Source organism: Cynocephalus volans, chromosome 4 (assembly GCF_027409185.1).
Source record: "Cynocephalus volans isolate mCynVol1 chromosome 4, mCynVol1.pri, whole genome shotgun sequence".
NCBI lineage: Eukaryota > Metazoa > Chordata > Mammalia > Dermoptera > Cynocephalidae > Cynocephalus > Cynocephalus volans.
The window spans coordinates 52,616,967-52,640,901 of record NC_084463.1 but is presented as its reverse complement, the minus strand read 5'-3'; the positions used below and the strand labels follow the sequence as shown (position 1 = coordinate 52,640,901).

Genomic DNA, 23,935 nt, shown 5'->3' with positions numbered 1-23,935 from the left:
ACTACCAAACTTACTAAAATAAAGATAATGTTAGAGAAGAATAATGCGTAGGATTGTATGCCAATATGTTAGATAATTTATTTATTTATATATTTTTATTTTTTTATTTTTTATTTTTGTCTTTTTGTGACCAGCCTTACCGCGCTCAGCCAGTGAGCACACCGGCCATCCTTATATAGGATCCGAACCCGCAGTTAGAGCACTGCTGCGCTCCCAGTGCTGCACTCTCCCAAGTGCGCCACGGGGTCGGCCCATGTTAGATAATTTAAATAAAATGGAGAAATTCCTAGAAAATTAGAAAGTACTGAAACTTTCTCAAAAAAATACTAAAAATTCTTTTTTTTTTTTTTTTTTTTTTTTTATTTTTTTTTTTTTTTTTTTTTTTAAGGTGAGTCAAGTGAAGCAGTGGGAGTGGAGAAAGAACAAAGAAATCTGTAACTGGTTGTGATCAATTAGTTGTAAGCACCACTGCACTCGGACCCACCAAGAAGGCTAATTTCTAAAAATTCTAAGTAGACCTATTACAATTGATTTAATAATAAACAACTAGTATACAGAATGAAAAGTTTTTGTTCAGAAACTTCACCATTTAATTCTACTAATCATGTGGAGAAGATTTAACATAAAGTCTGCTCAAAAAGTCTAAAAAACAGGAACACAGTAGAGACACTTTTACCTTCATTACATAAGGCGGTTTTACTATGATGCCAAAAGCATACTGAGAGATTACAAGGAAAAAAATTCAAATCAGCTTATCCTGTAAGTATAGATACAAATTCCTTCAAAAACAATACAACCAAACAGAATTCAACAACATATAAAATAATTATTCCCCATGACCTAGTTAAATTCTCAGAAATAGAAGGTTGATTAACAGCTAAACACCATTTAATATAATATATCATATCAATACAATAACAAACAAAACCACAACCATCTCCATACATGCAGAAGATGAATTTGACAAATTTAACATTGTTTTATGATGTTAAGATTGTTTCCCATTTAACATAAGAATAGAAGGAAACATGACTAATAGGTAAAGGGCATTAAAATATAAACAAACTCACAGAGAAACAAAAAACCCACAACTAACATTATAATTCATAGCGAAAGCCAGTATACTTACTTTCTGGGATCAACGACAAGGTCAGTATATCCATTCTCACCACATCTACATATTCCTGTACTAGATGTGCTAGCCGGGACAATTTGGCAACAGAAATAAATAAAAATCATCTACATTGGAAAGGAAGTACAATCATCTTCATTCACAGATGACAGGATCTTGCATCTAGAAAATTGTAAGGAATTCACAAAATGCTATTAAAACTAAAAAAACAACTTCAGGAAAATAATAGAAGATCAACGTACAAAAATTAATCAAGTTTCTGTACATAAGAAATAGAGTCATAAATAATGTTGAGAAAACTATTGTATATACAATAATAACAAAAGCAAAACACGAGTAACTCAGACAAAAGAAGTGTAAATTTGAACAATGAAAACTACAACACATGGTCAGTGTGGAAAGATTTAGGTAACATTCCAGAGACTCCTTTCCTTATTAGAGACAGAAAAGGGATTTTATTCATAGTCTTTATATTAGAAAGATGGACTCAGGGTGAGTTCTACACATCCAAATATTTATTACTGTCCCCATTTTTATGGACAGAAGATTGAGACTCACTAACAAATATAGTCACTGGTTGCCCCCACCAACCCCTGCTTTTCATTCTGTATTTAAGGGATCCCCAATATCATACCAGTAAGTTTGGTGTTTTTATAATTAATACATTTTATTATTGTAAAATAAATATAACAAAAGCTTTGCCATTTTAAGCATTTTTAAACATACAATTGCATAAAATTAAACACATTGACAATGCTGTGTAAACACCACTTCTATGTATCCAAAGCTTTTTTTGGAATCCTAAAAGTAATTTACTTACCTTCCCTTGATTCGATTATTCCCCAGTATTACCTCCCCTTCAGTTTCTCGTAACCTGTAATCTACTTCTGTCTCTGCATTTTTCTCTTTAACATTTTTTTCTTAATTGACCCATGATAATTGTACATATTTATGAAGTAAAATGTGATATTTTGGTACATTTATATTGTTTGTAGTAACTATATCAAAGTAATTAACATGTCTTTTTTTTTTTTTCCCTAAAGGCTATGAGTTTTAGGTCCCAACATGGCTTCAGTCCAGCTCACTCCAACACACCCGTCTTACAACTTTGCCACTTTATTTAATAAAGAACCAGAATTTCACATCATTGTCAGATAGAGGCAGGCCTTATTCAGCAGGTCCTGGTCTCCTAGTAACAGGACTCCTACTGAGAAAATAAGTAAAATGTTTTTCCTCTTTGGTTCCTAAGGGAAGATGGAGAATTTCCAGGGACGTAATCTGCACAGGACTATGGGAAGGGCTGCTCCGTGTTGCTTCTGTGCATGTGCTGCTTCCCCTACTCATGCCATCTTTGCCTGAAACTTTTGGACCATTGGGCTCTCCGGACACTGATCCTCAGTATTTGGGTTTGGATTCTGTGCCCCTGATGGTTAATGCCTGGATGAAACAGGAACCTCCGTGTCATGGGTGGACCCTGGGAGTCAGGACGGGGTTCCCAGCACTTGGTGGAGCAATCTTGGCTGGTCTCACGCCAGCTGGAACTGATGTGTCTGTGTGAGCCACGAACATGGGAAAGGGGATGTCCACATACGCTTTACAGGATTAGATTGTCAGAGGTCAGTGACCTTCAAGAAGAGCAGGTGTGTGATTCCACTGCACAAAAGCTGGAATTCCTGGGAATTTAAGTTGGCCATGGGGGGTAATTATGTTTATATGTTGCTGAGATCTGTGTGGTTATATTGTTTTTGAAGGATTTTCAACCTAGACTTACAAGAATAATTGGCCTGATTTTTTTCTTTGTGATTTCTCAGTATGCGTTTGATATGGTAGTAAAATCACCTCATGTAATTAACAGAAGTGTGTCTCTACTGTGCTTCCATTTTTTGGATAATTTGAGCAGAATTTTGGAAGAAAGTGAGCTAAAATGCTGGGGACTGGTCAAGCTTCATTAAAGAAAGAAATCTGCAAGGCTGTCCTCAACATGGAGGTAACATAGGGCAGTTGGAGCTTGTATTGGTTTGATGGTGACAAGAGGTGGGTGATGTAATTCTGGGGTTGGGACTGAGTTAGGTCGTGGGAATGGAGAGTTCTGTGCATGTGGGAATGCCAAAAGTTTCATTTGCTCCTAATCCATGAGGCTCCTTGTAAAAGAGAACAAGGAGGCAAGGAGAGGAGCTGGATATACCATATTGTAATTGTGCTTCTCTAAAATGACACTGGTTATGTTGCAGATCTATTATTCCTGCCTTTTAAGTATAGAAAAAAGGAGGAAAGGGTGGAAGTCTCATTCTTCTGAAGCTCCTTCCTGCTGGAGGTGGGTGGAAAGGAAAGATCAGGTGGAAAAATCAGGAGAAACAAAACATCCTGTTGGTTTCCTGGGGGTGAGCCATGTTCTTCCCGGTCTCTGACCTGGACCGGCCGGTATCCTCCTCCTCCCATGAAGAGTTCAGTTACCTTTGGCATTCTTTCCTGTGAGAAATTAGAGAAACACTGAAAGAGGCAGGGACCAAGAAGAAGAAGGCTGTCATGGTTAAGGGTCCTGGTAATGGTACCAGCCAGGGGGTCCATTTCCATAGACCACTTCAATTGTCCCAGGAGTCCGCTGCAGCCTGTCCCTTTTTAGCCATTTGGTTGCTGGATTTGTGTGTGTAAAAGCAGCATTTCTCCCTTAGGAACAGAAAAAGCCCCCCCCCCCTTCTCTGCTGTTAGCAGGTCTAGGCCCCATCTATTTTGTAGAACTACTTCTGCCAGGATGTTTGTTTGTCATGGGTACAGCTAATGGCATCTGACTGGTCATAACACACAGCAGGAGTGTGTGTTAGGGCTGAGAATATCTTTTCAGGGGCTCCCCCCTAAGTCTAGCTAACACCTGTGACCCCACAATCAACCCAGGTCCTGCAACCATTACCGTGGTTTCACATTGTGTACAGGAGGTAGCGTGTGTAGATGGTATAGAAGGGAGTAGGAGAAAGAAGAAGGCTAATTTGGTTAGGAGAGGAAAAGGGTGCGTAATAAAAAGAGAAAAGAAGAGAAGAACCTCATCAGGAGTGTAGTCGCAGAGGACCCCTTGCCAGGCTAATTCAGTTAGCCAGTTAAGGATATCTTCAGTACTGGAAGTGGTGGGTGGGGACCAATCTTGGGACAGCTCCTGTGTGAAAGAGGTGAAATGGGTCTGCAAGACTGGGAAGATAATGGCCAGGGGGAAGATCATCCTTCTTCTGGGATTTGGGGAAGAGTGGAGTTCCTGGAGAGTTTCAACTTCCTGGATCCTAAAATGGACAAAGTATAAGAAGGTGTTGGGTTGGAGGTTGAGCAAAGGAATCCTTTGGAGTTGGTGTTAACAGACTCTTTGGGTAAAGTCTCAGGTGCCAGTTTTACCAAGGATAAGTGATACCAAGGGGCCTTTCCTAGTACTTTCACTGCTGTGGGGGGTGGTGAGAAGTACTGTAGAAGGCCCTTCCCAACACGGTGAGCGAGGCTTTGGGATTTGGGTTTTAATATACACTTGCTGTCTTGGGCTCAATTTTAAATCTGAGAGGTTGGTGGGGAAAGGATGAGGTAATAGAAGGTTGGCCTGTTCCCGAAGAAGATCCTTAATGAGTGAAAGAGTAGGGAGATACTGGCCCAAAGGTGATAAGCTGGAAGGGAGAGGTGCGAGAGTGAAGGGTCTGTCATACATAAGCTCAAAGAGGCTGAAGCCTGTGGGCTTGCGGGGGGCTGCTCGCGGGTGAGTGAGCGCTAAAGGGAGAAGTTGTGTCCAGGGCAGGTGAAGCTCCATGGACAGCTTGGTGAGGTGTGTTTTAATGAGGTGATTAGCTTTCTCTATTTTACCCAATGCTTGGGGTTGATACGGTATGTGTAGGTTCCATTTGATATGTAAGGCCTGCGCGACGAGTCACGTAATCTGGGAAAGAAATGCCGGGCTGTCATCAGATGGGAGGCTGGTGGGCAGGCCAAAACGAGGGATGATTTCTGAGGTGAGAGCGTCTTACCGATGCTGCTTCCTCTGAGGTGGAGGGGAAGGCCTCAATCCAACCAGAGCAGGTATCTACTAAAGTAAGAAGATAACGTGTTTTCTTGTGGGGAGGCATGTGAGTAAACTCAATTTGCCAATCCTGGCCAGGAGTGTATCCTCTGGCCTGGTGGGTGGGAAATGACTGGACTTGGGTGGCCACCTTGATTGGAGCAACAAGTACACAAAGGACAGTTTTGAGTGATTAGTTTTAGTAACTTGGCTATGTAAGGAGAGTAATACAAAGGCTGAAGAAGGCATAGTAGAGAGTCATAGCCTATATGAACTGTATTGTGTAAATCTAAGAGGATTTGTTCAGCTTGTGTACTAGGGAGGACATAGTGACCAGAGAGAGTCCCAAATGTTGGAGGTGTTGTATTTCTTGGGGTATGTATTGACGTGAGGGCATGGGGGCCTTGAGAAAGACCTGAACGGGAAAGAAAGAGAGGGAGCCTGGTGATTGAGCAGCCTGTTTTGCAGTTAAATCTGCCAGTCTGTTTCCCTGGGCTATGGGGTCATTAGAGGTTTGGTGTCCTCTGCAGTGTATAACCCCAACCTCCATTGTCAGTTGTGCAGCCTCAAGAAGTATCGTGATAAGATGTCCATATTTTATGGGCCCTCCCTGAGTGGTCATGTATCCTCTCTCCTTCCATATGGCTGCGCAGGAGGGCAGGATGTGGTAAGCATACTTAGAGTCAGTGTATAAATTGACTCATTTGTTACTTGCTAGAGTGAGAGCATGGGTGGGGGCAATGACTTCTGCCTGTTGGGAAGTGGTTTTAAGGGGAAGGGGTGCAGCCTCAATAGCTTGTGTTACATTTACTATGGCATAACCTGCCGGGGAGCAGACGTGGATGTGGCACTCCCATCGACGAACCATGTATGCTGGAGCCGCATAATGGGATGTGGGGAAATTTGTGGAAAGAGATAGAGACAAAGGTCTAAATCCACTGTGCAATTATGTCTAAAGGTTGTCAGTATTTTGGAAGTAGGGTAGCTGGATTTAAAGGAGGGCAAGGTTTGAAAGAAAACTGGGAGTTTTCGATGAAAGTAAGGTGAATTAATTGTAAGCAGGAGGGAGAGAGAATTGACATGGCCTTGTGGCTGATAAGGTCTTGGAGATGATGAGGGGAACAAACATTTGTTGTCCAAAAGTTAGTTTAGAGCTTTTCTATGCTAAAAGGGCGGCTGCTGCCAAGGCCCATAAATAGGGAGACCATCCCCGACTGTGGTGTCTAGTTGTTTTGAGAGGAACGCAACTGGAGAGAAAATATCTCCTGCCTGTTGTCCCAAAACCCCAACTGCCAATCTTTGGGTTTCAGTGACGTATAGGATAAAAGGATGAGATAGGTTTGGGAGGAACAGAGCCAGGGCTGTGAGGCGAGTGGCTTTTAATCACTGGAAGGGAGAATGAATGGGCTTTGTGGGATCTAAAGGAATGGTAGGATCCCCTTTGGCTGCCTCATAAAGCAGTTGTGCTAGCAAACCAAAGTTAGGAATCCACACGTGGAGTTATCTTGCAAGCCCCAGGAAAGAGAACATTTCACTCTTTGTAGTAGGACTAGGGAGTTCAGAAATTAAATTCTTGAAATCCACTGTTATTTCTCTAGTGTTGGGGGTGAGGTGGACTCCCAAATAGGTGACTGAAGAAGAAATTTGGGCCTTACTGGGGGACACTTGACATCCCCTGGAGGCCAGGAAATTAAGGAGGCAACAGTGTGGGCCTGTGAATCCTCATAGGAGGAGTTACAAAGGAGGATGTCATCCACATACTATATTAAAGTCCTAGAAGTTGGAAGAAGTTCAGATAAGTCTTGAGCTGAGGCCTGGCCAAAAAAGTGGGGGCTATTCCAAAACCCCTAAGGTAGTACTGTCCAGGTGAGTTGTTGGAAATGAATGACACATATCAGGGTCACTCCAGGTGAAGGTGAACAGGTTTTGACAGGACAGGTGTAAGGGGATAGAAAAAAGGCATCTTTGAGGTCAAGTACAGAGAAGAAATGGGTTGTGGTTGGGATTGTGGATATAAGAGTATAGGGGTTAGAAACGATTGAGGTTATGAGTAAAATGTTTGCATTAACGGTCCTGCAGTCTTAAACTAAATGGTATGAGCCATTAGGCTTTATAACTGGAAGGATGGGTGTATTACAAGATGAATGGGTGGGTCATAGAAGATGAGAAGAAAGGAGTTTGTTTATAAGGGGCTTTAATCCTATTAATTAATAGCGATGCGGTATTGTCGGACATTAGGGAAAGAAGAAGGATCCCACAGCTTCATGAGGATGGGAGGGTGATGAGTAGTGATGGAGGGTGAGGAGGTATCCCATGCCACAGGATTAACTTTGTCAGGGGGAAAAGCGAGGGTAGAGGTTTCAGGGCTCAAGTCTGGGGTGGCCTGCAACAGGAGTATTCTAGCTGGAGTTAAAGTGTTCAAGGTAAGGGTAGCTTTGAATTTGGAAAGGATGTCACAGCCCAATAAGGTGGTTGGGCATTGAGGCATTATCAAACATTTGTGTGTGAATTCGGTGTGATATAGAGTACAGGAAAGGGGTTGAGTGATCTGTGGGCAGTATTCTGATCCCATGACCCCTACTATTGTGATAGAGGATGGGGTTGTTGGTCCTGCATATTCAGGAAGGGTAGAGTAAGTGTCCTCTGTATCGATGTCAAAAGAGATCAACTTACCTGCCATGAGGAGAGTTACCCTGGGCTCACATGTGGTGATCTCTGTGGGGGCCTTGGGCCCTGGGCATCATCAGTCCTCCTCCTGGGCAAAGCCTAGAAGCTCTGGTAGAGAAGGCTGTGGAGCTGAAAGTTGTGGTTAGAAACTGGTCCACTCCCTCTCTGGTGAGGGGCACAGTCAAAGCTACAGTGACCTGGCTGTTTGCAATGATGACAAGACCCTGTTGGAAGCCTTGGATTGGGACATGCTCATGCCCAGTTGCCAGTTGACTGCACTTGAGGCAGTTTCTGGGTAGCTTGCCTCTTAAGGTCACCTGGTTTGGAGCATGTGAGCCTCAGGTGGCATTAGCCTGGAGCTGGTATTTGGCCTGTTCTCTTTGTAATGATCTTTTTTCTCCTGCTCCTCTCTATTGTTAAAAACTTTGAAAGCAGCATCAAGGAGGTCTTGTTGGGTAGTATTTCGACCATCCTCAACTTTTAAAACCTTTTTTTGAATGTCAAGGGCTGATTGAGTAATGAAATGAGAGTGTAATAGAGCCATGCCTGCCTGGGTGTTTGGATCTATACATGTGTATTTATGTAAAGCCTCAGAGAGGCTGGTTAGGAATTTGCTGGGATTTTCAGTGGATCTCTGTGTGATCTCTCTAAGCTTGTCCTAAATGATTGACTTGTGAGTAGCCTTTTGGAGGCTACAAAGTAGGTATGTGATCATGTTATCCTTCAATTCCTGATCCCTGTGGCCAGCCTGGTAGTCCCATTTAGGGTCCTTGTGAGGGACGGCTGTGGCTCCCACAGGCCTTCTGTTATTCTAGGTATGTACCTCATCTGCCTGGTGCTGGGCCGCCATCCAGACTTGTTCCCTATCTTCAGGAGAGAGAGTGGTAGTGAGAATCATAAAAATATCATGCCAGGTGAGATCATAAGATGGGATGAGATATTTGAATTCTTTGGTATATGAATCTGGGTCAATTTGAAAAGATCTTAAATGTTTTTCAATCTGGGAGAGATTGGAAAGAGAAAAGGAATTTGTACCCAGATAATTCCCTCCACCCCGGCCACTTCAAGGAGGGGATATAAAGGAACCAGAGCTGAGGTGGGCTTCTTATCTGAAGAATGGGAAGAAGGGGAGGAGTTGGGCTGAGGATGAGCATCTGGAGGCCAGGTGTGGGGAACAGTGAGAGAAGGTGGAGGCACTGATGAAGGATCTGGAGTGTAAGGAGGTGGTCAGGGTTCAGAGTAATCTGCTGGGTCAAAAGATTGATCCAAGTCCAGAGGGGGACATTGGGCATCAGCTAGGGGAATTTGAGACAGGACAGGTTTTGCAGAGAGAAGGATGTAATTGGAGATAGAGGAAAGCTTGTACATAAGGAATCTCTCCAGCTTTGCCATTTCAGTGACAAATGTTGTCTAAATCTGTAAGAATATCTAAATTGAGTGCCATCTTCTGGCCACTGGGATCCCTTGTCTAGTTTGTATTTAGGCCAAACCTGATTGGAGCAGAGAATGAGACATTTGTCCTTAATGTCTCCCTGGAGGCCAAGAAGTTGTAAGTTGGCCAGGAGACAGCCTAAGGGCATAGAGTGTGACAGTTTGGATCATAAGGATCCCACGTAGAGGGTGAGGAAGGGAACAAGTAATCCTAGTAGGAGAAGGGTGATGACAAAGTCTCCCTGAAAGCTGACAGAATTTAAGCCAGCTAGGAGACAGCCCAAAGGCATAGAACATGGAGGTTTAGATTGTGAGGATCCCATTTAGAGGGTAAGAAAGGGCAGTCAGTCCTGGTAGAAGAATCATGCCAACAAAGAGCATCCCCTCCGCCATCCACCTTCTTTCCGAGAGAAAAAAGCCACCAACCAGCTAATGAAGCATCCTTCAATAGCTGGGTGACATGAGAGGAGATCCCCCAGCCAGGCACCTGAGCTTCATTGAGACTGGAGTCATAGAGTAGTTGGGGGAAACCCATAGAAGTAGGCAGTACAGACCCACTGACTCACCATGAATTGAGGCTGGTGTTGGATGTGTTGGTGTGAAATGGCAAAAGGAGAAAGCCCCAAGGGTACAGAGTTTGGCAGATTTGGGAAAGGTAGTTGGGAGCCAATGAACCCAAGAGAGGGGATCGGCCGATGGTCCATCCAAGACCCTTCCTGGGTTTCGGCACCAAAATGAAAGGAAGTGAGCCAAAATGCAGGGTACTGGTCAAGCTTTATTAAAGAAAGAAATCTGCCAGGCTGTCCTCAAAATGGACAGCAGATAATCTAAGGCGGTTATATTGGTATGTTTACACTAAGAGCTGGCTGATGTATTTCTGGGGTGGGGACTGAGTTAGGTCATGGGAATGGAGAGTTGTGCGCATGGGGGAATGCCAAAAGTATTGTTTTCTCTGAAACCATGAGGCTCTTTGTAAAAGAGAACAGGGAGGGGAGGGGAGGAGATGGATGGTGACATTTTGTACTTGGGCTTGTCAAAAGGGCACTGGTTGTTTTGCAGCTCTATTAACTTTACATTAAATCTCCAAATGTTTGGTAGTATTTAACTGAATTTTCTGAACATAAACACTTCATGATGTATAGTATTTTATTATTAAAGCACTTGTAGTAGGTCTATTCAGATTACTAATTATGTTCTTGATTTTATTACTTTATTATGAAAATTTTCAAGAGTTCTATCTTTCAAGGTATTTATTCATTTTGTCTAAATTATCTAACATATTGGTGTAGAGCTTTTCATATTATTCTTCTATAACATTTTCTTTGTTTTTCTAAGGTTCGTAGTAAAGACCTAGCCTTAATTTTAGTTATTAGGGACTTTTCTTTTTTTTTTTTTTTTGCCTTGGACTAGCTGAAGATTTGTCATTTTTTAAAAAATCTTAATCTGCTGGTAATGTTATCTATTTTTTATTTTCTATTTCATTACTTTCTCTTTTAACTTTTTTTCATTTCATATGCTTACTTTAGATTCTGTTTATCCTTCTACTTTCAGTGTCTTATTGTGGAAGTTTAGGTTATTGATTTGATACCATTGTTCCTCTTTCTTATACTTGGCCAGGGGTCAAGTTCAAGATGGCTTCTCAAGTGGGGTTGAGGTGGGTTGGGGTCTGTAGACGTTGAGTATAGGAGGTGTGCGGTAAGTTCAATTTCCAGCTCTGCCATGAAGGAGCTTGTTGGTAATATACATAATATTCAGTTTACCCATCTGTGCCTTGATTGTACTAATGCTAGCAAAATGCCCCCAATTTCCCATAGAAATAATTGTGAGGTGTGTCCAGACTGTTACTTTGCAGCAATTGTATTTGAGGTGTTTCTTTGTGTCTCCTCAACAAGTGAAGTTTCTGTCCACTCCTGCACTGTAGAGTCTAACTACAACTCCTAGTTTGAGTTTAGAGAAGTTTAAACAAGAATTAATTTCCAGGGACAGTGAGTTCTGTAAGGAAGAATGGTGTAGTGGATGATGGTGTGGTTTGGGAGAGAGAAAAGTAGTCCTCATGCGCTGTGAATAAGGGGGCTCCATAAGTAGGAATAGTACCTGAAAGGAAACCCCTCTCACTTGAACACCCTCACTACCTCTTCAGAGCAGAGACAGAATAATCACAGAAGGAAGGTCTTTATATGCCCCAAGAAATTACTGAGCATAAGTCCCAGAGTGAATAAGATTTGGGTGATCCTACCTTCTTCAGAAGCTGTCAGTGACTGGGTGATATTGATAAGTTCAGACCAACTTTTAGCAGTGAGATGTGAGTTGGGTGAGGGATAGGCAATTGCCTAGGAACTCATTACTTGTTGGAAGGAGCCTTCCGGGTGTGCTTTATAGCAAAGGGATAACATATTATAATTGAGAGGATCTGTCTACATTGCTCCCTAACACACTCCCATTACTTCATTCTACCCTCATTATTTCCAGATTGGAGCTCTCTCAAGCCTAGTCTGTCACCACAAATTGTATCCACACACAAAATGTGCTGATACTTCCACTATTTTGATAATTTTTCCTGGAAGTTCAGGGAGGGTTTACCAGCATCTTTTTACCATGTAAAAAAGAAATTGGATGTAAGGAGATGAGTAAGTTGCCCAGGGTCACATAATTCGAAGATACCAGGCATGCTGAGTTTTTGACTAGTGTTACCTGCTTTGCCACAATAAAGTCAAAACTCATATTGATTTTTGAGATCAATTTCATAACCTGCATACAATTTAGAACAAATGTTTCAGAAAAGTTTGCCTTGAACATACCTATTGTTTTTTTCCTAATGCTTTCTGTGGATTTCGTGAGCCAATGGGGCAGTATAACTATTTTCACTTCATGTCACAAATCTACTCTTAATAATCATAAGTCTAGAGGAATTTAATAGCAGCCTATAGTCCACTATTTTAAAAGGGAAAATTAGACTGAATCACACGATTACTTCTAACTAGTTTCTTTAAATATAAAGAAAACCATGCCCACATAAAAGCAACAGCCTAATGATGTACATATTTAAACACAGTCTTATGATCTCTAGAGAATATATTTTATGGTTCACATGGCATCTCTTATTCCCAGCAGCCATCCTGAGGTCCACCTGGTTGACATTTATTGTGCTTCTAACAACTTGTGTGATTGTGGAGTTCTGTTGACTGTATTTGTCACATATTCTGATTCTTTCTTTTCTTCCCACCAGTACGCTAAACATACTAAATTTGGAGCAATTGTATGTATTAGAATTTCATGTGTTATAAATGACAAAAACTTACTCACTTAAGAAACAGTCACTTATAATTCCATGAATCAGTGTTTGGGGCTGGGCTCAGCTGGACAGTACCTATGCTGGTGTCATCTGGAATCAGAAATGAGGCTATAGGGGTCTGGTGCCTTGACTGAGGCTGGTTCCATGAAGAGGACATCACTCACAAGTGTAGTGGCTTGTTCTGGCACTTGGCTGGGCACTGGCTATCCAACAGGCAAGCCCTGGGCTGCTTCACAGCATGATAGTATTCAAGAAGGCAAACTCTGTTGGGCAAATATTCTTCAAAACTATGTTTGTATCTCATTTACTGAAGTCCCATTGGATAAACTAATTGAAATGGCAAAGCCGAGCATCATTGTGGGAGGGAACTATGTGAGGGCATAAAGACAAGGATGTGTGTCACTGGGAATCACTTGTGGAAAAGTACACTATGATATACACTATGGACATTTCCCCTGTACCATCATCAGCCAAAAATGTGAGGTTGGAAGATGCATACTTTCCATGAAATTTATATCTATAAAGGAAGAGGTGTTCCACTGGAAACAGCGTTATGGACTTCTGTGTGGTGTGTCTTTATTAATGGGAAAGTAGTTAATACTTCTCAAGTATCTTTTTACAACGTCAATTTTAGTGAGCACGTAATGTTTTTTTTGTGTGTGTGTGTACAGTACTTTATTTTAAACAATCATCCTTAAAATTTAAATTGCTTTTTCTGTAACATTAACTGTTACTAAACCAGTAGCAAATAAATGTTCTGAGTAACATAAGGGTAAATTGTGTTTAATCTCTATTAATGAAGAGAAAAAAAGGATCAGCATGTTCAGCGTGGATGCTCCTTCAGGGAGTTCTTTCCTGCCCACTCTCATGTAAGGAACTATTACCCCATAGGGAGGCTTGTATAGTTTTGTTTCCTAGCTGTTCTTCTAGAGAGCTTTGCAGAGTAGAATCTAGGGCCAAGCCATAGATTCATTTCTCTCCTGAGTGCCTTCATTCACCTTCTCTTCCAATGATGATTCCAGAGGCCTTTACCTGTCTCCAAGAGCAAAGAAAATAAATTCATCTCTGGTAAGTTGTTTATTTGGGCATGCATCTGCTTATTTTACATTATATTTTAAGAGCTTTATGAGTATTCAGTAATTATAGCCAAAAAGTAAACAAACAAACAAAAAACCTAAATTTAACAATACTGAAATATTACATAAAAAAGAGAAAGGTGGAATATTGATATATGCAGGTTACAGGACCATAGAACGATCTGAGTGCAAATTGGTGTATTTTTCTGATACCAGGGCAAAAAGACACATTATTACATGATTCCAATTGACCCTAAGACAAAAACTTGCTAAATTTTTATGAGATATAAAGTCTGATGCACAGTCTTCATTGGTCACATGCACGGTACAGTGGACTGTGTTTCATAGCCAACCTGGAAATAAACATTCTTGTTCTGCAGTGGTAACAGTTATCCAGTGGTAAATAACATATCAGTTAATAAGGTTCTTATGAAGTTGCTTTAGTGCTGTTGTCCCAGGCAGCTTTTTAAAGTCCCCACTTACTGCACAGGAAAGCCTGGAATATGTATAGAATGGGATCCAGTGGAGGCCCTCAATAATTCTGTACATTTCTCTCAGCTGCTCTGTGTATGTGGGTTGCACCACCGACAGTTCAAAGTTATATTTTCTGGTAAACACTTTTGTTGGTCACTTGCATTTTAATCTACTTGATGTAGCTTTAGTTCAGTTCTTTAAAAGTTTATCACTAACTTAAGTTATCATCCAATTGAAAAACATTTTGGCTTTGCCTTTCTTGAATCTTCTGCTGTATTTGAAACTGCTATTCATGATTTTTACAAGGAAATTCTTCTCTGTTAGTTTATAATGGCCTTGCTCATGGTTTCTTCACTGTATCTTCTGAATTCTTCTACTTTCGTTTTCTTCTTAACATATCTCATCCAAGTGTCCCATCCTGCTCCCACTCATCTCACTCTTCAGTTCTCCTTGACAAATATTGCTTTCTGTGGTTTGATGATGCTAAATGCATCTCTACAGCTTGGAGATATTTCCCAGCCTTTAGGCAATAGGTTCAGCTTGCTGTTCAATGCTTCTTTGTAGCTACCCAAAAGGCACCCTGCACTTAGCAAATCCAAAACAAATACCATGTTCTTTATTCTTCTCCTGTAATGAGGGTACTTCAAAAATTTCATGGAAAGATTAATATTACCTTTTAGTACTATTTTTCATTTCCCCCCTTTTTTTGGCAGCTGGCCAGTACAGGGATCTGTACCATGACATATGTGTTATAACACCACACTGTAACCAACTGAGCTAACTGGCCGCCCTACTCCTTATTTCTATGAACTTTTGTACTACACTCATATATGATATTGTTACCAAGTAGTCTTGACCCAAACCACCAAAAGGAGATTTTTCCCAAACTCCTTCCTCTCTCCCAGATCCAATCACATCTGGTCTCATGTCCTGCTACTTTTGTTCTTGTGCTTTTAAATTTTTATTGCAATGGCTACATGCAGTGCCTGTAAAAGGAGAGGCACTGCTGTTGCTCAAAAATAGTAACTTTCTATTTTACCATGGAAATCTTAACTTTTGGGAAAACCTGAAGAATATGTTTGATCAGTGATGAGGATTCATCTTTCTTGTAGTTTGTGCTACTAGCAAGCAGGTGTGGAAACACACTTAGGAGTTAGTGGGACAAAGCATGCAGGAGTTAATGGGATACATGTGAGCAAGGGTCAAGAGAAAAATACACAAAGAATAAAAACCGGAAGCACAGATTTTAATAATTTGTACCTTTTTCTTATATATTTTATGTCCATATTTCTATCTTAAAAACACTTTTTATTATAATATACATTGCAGAAAATTTGACACTTTAATCTTTTTTAAAGTCACAGATCGGTAGAATTAAATATATTCAAATTAATTTGCAGCCATCGCCACCATACATCTGCACAATATTTTCATGTTTCCCAATAAAATTTGTACATGCCAAACACTAAATCCCTATTTTCTTCTACCAGAAGCACTGGCAAGCACTATTCTCCTGGCTACATCTATGAATTTTTCTACTTCAGAAAACTCATATAAGTGCATTTATAACATCTTTGTTTTCTCATGACTGGCTTATTTCATGAAGCTTAATGTCCTCAAGCTTCATCTGTGTGGTAGTACTTTCCAGTATTTTTCTTACTTTCTAAAGCTCAATAGTATTATTATACACATACACCACCTGTTGTCTATCCATTCATACACCGGTAGATGCTTAGGATGCTTCTTCCTTTTGGCCATTGTGGATAATGCTGCTGTGAACATGCAGGTGCTAATGTCCAGCTCAGTCTCGGCTTGCAATTCTTTGGGGGATATACCTAGGAGTGGAACTGATGTGCCACATGATAATTCCATGTTCAGAAATCTCTATAACATCCTCCACATTTTACATTTCCACCAACAATGAATTAACGTTGCAGTTTCTCCACTTCCACCCTAACACCTGCTCTTTTTTTGTTTTTGTTTTTTTGTACAGGCCATTGTAATGGATGTAAAGCAATAGTTTATTGCAGTTTTGATATACTTTCCTCTAATGACTAATTTATGTTGATCATCTTCTCATGTATTTATTAGCAATTTGTCTTATGTGTATTTTTTTATTTTCTTGTTTTGTTTTTTAGTTGTAGAATTTGAAAGTCTATATTCTGAATATCAATACCTTATGACATATGTTTTGCAATTATTTTCCCCATTTCATGGGCTGTCATTTAACTCCATTAAATGTGGCATTTGATGCAGAAAGGGTTTTAATTTTATACAGTTTGTCTTATTTTTGTTGTTGTTATTTCTTGTATAATGTTGATTAAATTATTGCCAACTCAAAGTTACGCCGTTTCTCCCCTATGCTTTTTTTAAGTGAACCTTTTAAATATACAAATGTAATTTGATATCATATCATAAAATATGAGACTATTGTTATTCACTCTTTTAGTCACTAAAATTCAATCTAAATTTTGATAGTCAATGTTGCCAATTAAGGCACTATGTTTGGTCTCTATTGACTTTAGTGCTTCTAATATGCCAGATTCTGTTGGCTAAGCATGTGGCTAAGACCAACCCACATTTAAGGGAAATTAGTTTTTACCCCAATGACAGGCATGAGAAAGAATTTATGGCTGCCTTCACTCTATCCCAAATGTCATTGTTACAGTACATCTTGATCAACATATATTCTCATTTCCTGTTACATTTCTTTTTTTATTCACAAATTGTTCACAAGTGTATTATTTCATTTTTGAATATTTGAGGCTTTCCTGAGTTTTTCTTTTTGATTTCTAATTTTATTTCATTTTTTTCTTTTCAGAAAACGTGTTGCAAGATTTCTGTCTTGAGACTTGTTTTATCTCTTAGCATTTATTCTGTCTGGTTGAGTGTTCCCATAGTGATTTATAAGTATCAGTCAGGTCAGGACAGTGTCATTCATGTCTATATTCTTACTGATGTTTCATCTGGTGGTCTCATCTATTAATAAGAAAGGAGTGTAATTTGTCCGACTACAGTTGTAGTTTTTTGTGTTTTTTATAAGTTCTGTGACTTTTTTAAAAAAACTCTTTTCAGGCTTTTCTCTTATGCACATACATATTTATAGTTATTATAATATCCTAGTTTAAGATGTATTTGTTATTATGAAAGGTCTCTATCTGGGATAATACATTTTGCTTTGAAGTTTATTTTGTCTTGTAGTAAGATCTCAATTTCAGCTTCTCATTCTTAGAGTTTGTGTATTATTGTCTCCATTATTTAGGACAGAAGACTCAGTTCCACAAAGAGGAAATGACAATCCATACCTTAGAGGATAGACTATCAGTCACTGATTCACCCCCACGTAACACCTGCCAATCATCATGTATTTAATAAAGCCCAGATATCACATCAATGGATCTTTAAGTTAGAGCCTGGGATTCAGGGATCTGAGGAAGAGAGGCTTTAGATGATAAAGTCTGAGTCAAAATGGCTCTGGGGAGTTCAATGCTGAGTTCCCTAGATTTGTAGGATATTCACTGAGGGGCAATTGTAGGATTAGACAAACCACAGGAATTAAAACATGGCAGAACATACATCTGCATTAGAAAAATGTAAAACCAGGGGTCAGTGTTAAGAGTCAGCCCTCTCACACCCCCTACTCACTCACCCCGAAACATCATGCTTTTTTATTCTAATCTTTATTTTACACATGTCTACATCAACCTGAATAACTCGAACAGTCCCTGTTTGAGGAGGAAGATCAGTAGTACCAGGAGCCCTGAGAAACCCTTGTGTGAGAGATTTTGCCTAGTTTCTGGCATAAACCAGGGAAGAAAACACAAAGCTCAAATCCCCCCCATGAATAATAATAATAATAATAATAATAATTTAAAAAGTAAATATTTAAGAGATCGATAGATGGACAGGTGGATGGAACTTTGGAGTCTGGGCAAATAATTTTTAGAAACTGGGGTATAAATTCAACAAGAAATATGCAGCACACTTTCCTTATGGCCCTGGTATCTTATTCTCATATACAGTATTCACTAGAGCAGTGTTTTCAACTGAGTAATATAATCCATTAAAGACACAAAATTTAGTTTCCTGGGTGAGAAGAAACATTTTATAGTGAATGAGGAGAGTTATATTAATTAATCGATTGTTAACAAAATAAAAGAAAAAATAGACTTGATTTTTTAAATTTTTTGCATTACAATAGATTGTAAAAAAAATACATGTGGGTTCTATAACCACAATACCTTTAACCAAACATGAAAAAAAATTATGCTAATATTTAATATCATCAGCTGTTTTGCCCAAATTCAAACTTCCCCCATTCAACCCACAATGTATCAGACTGACAAACCAGGGTTTACAGAAGAAACAATTTCAATTGCTGTCATATGAGTAGAAACCAGTACTGACCACCGTGTCTTGTTCTAAGGGCAGCAGGATTCACCCACAATGAAACAAACAAAACGTCCTCCTTTTGTGTGTAAGGGACTAAAGCAGAGGCCTGTGGAAGTGTCCTTTCTTCCTGCAATGAAGCCATCAGCAGAAGATCATGAAAAAAGATCTTTTTTATTTCTTCTGCGCATGTGCTGCTTCATCAATTCTCACCATTTTCTGCCAGGACATTTCAGACCCTGCAGGTCTCTGACACTGCTCTGAAGGCTGTGGGGTTGGGTTCTTGGTCTCTGAAGGTAAATGTGAGAATGAAAGAGGAGCCCCCAAGGGCCTCAGGAACCCTGGGGAGAGGGATGTGAGTCCTGCCACCTGGTGAAGTAGAAAGCTTGGTGGATATTTTTGGGCCAGACCTGACATGACATTGTGAGCTGAGAATCCAGGCCAGGCCAGGTGGCCAACACTAGCATTGGCGTCTGCAGATCAGGGTCTGTGAAAGGGGTCACTTGAGCTGTGCTTTCAGTGATTGCTTTATCAGAAGAAGGTGCTCTGCCAGGACACCAGATGCTTTTGTCTAACTGAACAAAAGCTGCTTCCTGAAGCTGAGTGAATGAACAGGGTAAAGTTTTCTTACAGACAGCGTGCAGGTGGGAGATCTGTAGTGTGAGCTCTCATTACAGTTCTGACACTGAAGGATGTGGGAAATGTTACTATCCTAAATAACATTCAGTTTGCCCATCTATAAGTTGTTGAGCATATTAGCAGTACTAGAGAAATGTCCCCGGAGTTGCAGAGAAATCACTGTGGTGTGTTTACACCAAGAGTTACTAAGCGGCAGTTGAATTGTTGGGTTTCTTGGTGTCTATTCAGCAAGTGAAATTTCTGTTCCCCTCTGGTACTGTGCAGCCTGCCTAGCATTCCTGGTTTGAGTTTACATTATACAGGACCTACTTTCCCAGGACAGTGACTCCTAGGAGAGAAATTTGGGTAGCAGATATTGGTATGGTTTTCTTTGGAGTAAAGGAGGTTTATACGTTTTGAAGGAAGTAAAGTTACGAATAGACATTTCACATGAAAGAACACTGTTAAGGTCTGAACGCTCACTAACACTTCAGAGTAAAGGTGAAAGAGCCAAAGAAAGGGCAAGATGCTGACTTTCCATGTCCCAACTATTATTGATCTTACTGCATACAGTGAACAAGAGTTGAGTGATACTACAATTTCTGGAGATTATCAATGACTTGTTGATATTGGAAGGTTTGAACCAATTTCCAGAAGGGAGAGGTGAGTCTGACTGATAATGACAGACATGGGCCTAGAAAATGTTACTGATTGGAGGTGTTGAAGATGTGGATTGGGGTACATTGATACCCTATCACACCTGAAACAATCCATACAGAGCTCTTTAAAAACACTTCTATTTTTTTTATTTATTATTAATTTTCACACATCTAGATTTTAAATTTCCCCTGAATGATTGTTTTTAGAGATTGAGATCTCTTAGACCTAGTCTATCACCCAATTTAGCATCTAGAGATATGATTGTGATCCATCCATCCTTGAGATCTTTCTTCCTTTGATTACTGTTATGTTTTGAAACAATTAACTGAAAAGAAGTGCTTGTCTAGTTTTGCCATCATTTTTGTGATAGTGAAGTCGAATTGATATTTTTCTTACACTGAAGTCAACTTACATACATTGCTTCAAAATGCTTTATTTTAGACATCCATCTTATCTGAATTACTGCAGTGATGAACAATGTTTACTGACCAACTTTGTTACAGAAATGTGTGTTTGTACAAAGCTGGAGACGCATGGAAGATGTGAAGGGATTTCTGATGGGTTTTTAGAAGGTCCTTGGAAAAATTCTTACCTCAGACAAGAAAGCATGAGCCCCCCTGTTTTCTGGCTGTATTTTCTCTGTGTCTTACATAAATTAATTTCATCACTTTTTCATTTTCCCCCTTTCATCAAGAGCTTTATTTGAAGTCATCACTGATAAATATGTCTAGTGTCAGATTTGAGAAATGTAGAGGCCTGAAACAGTTCCTTTGGGGCCTGAGTTGTCTGGATTTTATCTTTAAGTTTGATTGATCTGTTTTTTAGGAATCAGTTATTATCTCAGAGCACTGCAGAAACATTATTTTGCCAGGAATGGCATTTCTACACAGATTTAATAGATAATGAGTACACAGTTTAAAAAAGAAGTGCAAAGTAAAAATACCAGAAACATGACCATTCCAGGTTATGCATTGGTTGTAAGTCTTTAACTTAGACTTAAAGGCATTTGATTATGTAAATCAAATGACACTGGAGAACTAGGTGAGGCTTGCACTAGCTTTGAGGCTTGTTATCTTATTTTATGGAAATAAATCTCAACTGCCCCAGAGGAATTTACTCAGGCACAGCATGTAGTGTTAGCAATAACATAGACAACATCTTCCTGAGCTAATATACAAGAACAATTATATTATCTAAGACAACCACGGCTAGAGATGTTAATGTGCTGTTGCTCGGCAATAGATTTTGCAATGGAATCGGCAAAACTTCACAGGGCAGCAGCTAGACTTCTTATCATTCCTTCATTAGTGGCTATACTACATGTGGTTCAAGAGATCTGCCAGAGGAAACAAATCCAGAATCCCATAATTCACCAGGAACCCACTTGACATCCACATTGGCTTCCTGCTGTCCAGTGACTAAACATTTAGAGGACCAAATAGAGGTATCCCACGCACAGAAGGAAATGTGCCTGATATGAGTACAGACAATTCTTCCATCTGTGAATTATTATATGTAATAAAATTAAACTAGGAGTTAGTTATATTACTACATATTGCTAATGATAACTTCTTTTGAGATTGTTTTCAATAACATTTAAAAAATATCTTAGGGAAAACTCAAGGAATGTTTTAAGAAGGAAGAACCACTACACATCTGTAAGGTCTTGAAACTGGGTAAAGCTTTGGCTTCACTCTGCCTGTGACCTGGGTCAGAGTGCTTCCCAAACCTCCTGGTGTCTATACTGTTCACATTCCAGTACCCCAAGGCAGAAAGATGTGGAATGAGACCCTCTCACCATGAGCCCAAAAGGTCTAGAAACCACTAGATCCTCAGAATTTAAAACAAAAGAGGGTGAACATGCTGGAATCCAACACCAGTCAGTTCTATGCTATAGTTCCCACTGGTTTACTGAGAAATAGAAATGACAGTTGAGGCTATGTGTAGTTTGTCCACATATGGGCACAACATATATACCTGACACTTTTGACAGGAATATGTGAAAAATTCTTAATGTGCAGAAAGTCAATCAAGCTGGTCTTCAACTGTGTGCACAAGAGATAGGTTTCAAAATCCCCAATATGCATAAACCAAGTGAAAGCCAATAAAGGGAGTCAAGGTGGGCACCACCTGGGCCCAAATACATTGAATTAAGTACAAATAGATTTTTTCTCTTGACTGGCTCCCACACCAGGTAGGGTCAGTGACATAATGGGCTGAATGAGAGAGGCCCACCCAAGCTTCCACACTGGAGAACATGTTACCATGGAAGAATGTAATACAGCATGGTGGACAAATTCTACACCTGGCCTGAGTCCTCGAACAACAAACCTAAAAGTCAAAATCTCATTTTTCTATGACGGAGTTAACCACACCTGTGTTAGACATGAAATTTTGATTCACTGTCAAAACAACTTTTACATTAACTAGAAATTATAGTATCTACTTAATGACAATAAATAAATCACATGCACATACTGATATTTAGAGAAATGTTGCTTCTGCTCAGAAAATGAAACAACAAAGTGAGGAGACGACCACAGATTCAGAGTAAACAGGTGCAAACTATACATCTGATAAATACTTAATATACAATACATATTAAGGACTCAATGTACTTGACAACAAAAAACCAAATAACTGTACTCAGAAAAAATGAGCAAAGAACCTGAATAGACCTTTCTCAAAAGAAGACATGAAATGGAAAATAGAAGTAAGAAAAAAATGTCCAACTTCACTAATCCTGAGAAACACAAAAACCACAATGAGAATACATCACACTTGCTGGAACTGCTATTATCAAAAAGATGTAAGATAATTGTTTGTGAGCGTGTGAAGAAAAGAGAACACTCGTACACTGTAGGTGGGAATGTAAGTTAGGACACCATTTTGGAATGTAGCATCAAGTTTTCACAAAGAGCTAAATATGAAACTACCATAGATCTAACTATCCCACTTCTGAGTATATATTCAAATGAATTGAAATCAGCTTGTCAAAGAGATGTCACCATTCCAGTGCTCACTGCACCATTATTTACAACAGCCAACATATCAAAACTACAGAAATGCTCATCAAGTAATGAACAGATAAAATAAATGTCATGGACATAAAAAATGGAATTCAACTCAGCCTTTAAAAAACTTGCCAATTGTGACAACATGGATGAATCTAGAGGACATTATATTAAGGAAAATTAGCCAGGCACAAAAATCAAATACCCCATAATTTTACTTCCACGTGGTCTATTAAAAAGTCTGACTAAGAGAAATAGAAAATAGAATGGAAGTTACCAGAAGCTGAAGGTTAGGATGCAGGTCCAAGGTGAATGTGGACATGTTGGTCAAATGGTTCAAAGTTTCAATCTGGCAGGAGGAGTAAGTTCTGGTGGTGTATTGCACAGCATGTTGAACATAGCTAAGAGTAATGCATTATACATTTCAAGGTTGGTAACAGTGGATTTTAAATGTTCTCATCATGAAATAAGTTTGTGAGATAATGAAGATAAATCAGTCTGATTTTATCATTTCACAATGTATACATGTGTTGAAACATCACATTGTACCTGATGAATATATACAATTATAATCTGTCAATTAAAACAAAATAAATTTTTTAGGGGCTGGCTGTGGCTCACTTGGGAGAGTGTGGTGCTGACAACAAAAAGTCAAGGGTTAAGATCCCCTTACTGGTGACCTTTTAAAAAAACAAAACAAAACAAAAATAAATAAATAAATTAAAATTTTAAAAGGCAGGTATTGCCTGAAAAAAAATTTTTAAATACAAACAAGAAAAAACCAAATATCGTACATAGGAAAAACACTTGAAATTCAAAGATACAAGTAGATTGAAAGTTAGTGGATGGCAAAATATATGCAATGTAAAAAAACCCAAAAGACAGCTATAATGGCTGGCCATAATAATATTAGACAAAATAAATATAAAAACAAAAATGTTACTGGGTATAAAGAGAGACAGTTTGTGATGACAATAGTGTCAGTCATGAGAACTTCATGACAATTATAGATACACATGCACCAAACACAGAAGCCCAGCAGTAAATGAAAATAATTAACAAAGAAATCAAGAGAGTAGACCATTATATATATATATATAAATTTTGGAGAAGTCCAGTGCAATTTTCACTAATGGATAGAACAACTAGGCAGAACAC

The 23,935-nt window shown here is 39.4% G+C and overlaps 1 long non-coding RNA gene across 1 annotated transcript in view; it reads right to left on the bottom strand.

Annotated features, from left to right (window-relative positions):
- The window catches only part of LOC134376845 (uncharacterized), a 37,022-nt gene that overhangs the window by 2,802 nt on the left and 10,285 nt on the right, over positions 1 to 23,935 (bottom strand). Inside the window, exon 2 of the long non-coding RNA XR_010023422.1 lies at positions 1,130 to 1,294. This is a non-coding gene — a long non-coding RNA (uncharacterized LOC134376845). The remainder of the gene's footprint in view (positions 1 to 1,129; positions 1,295 to 23,935) is intronic.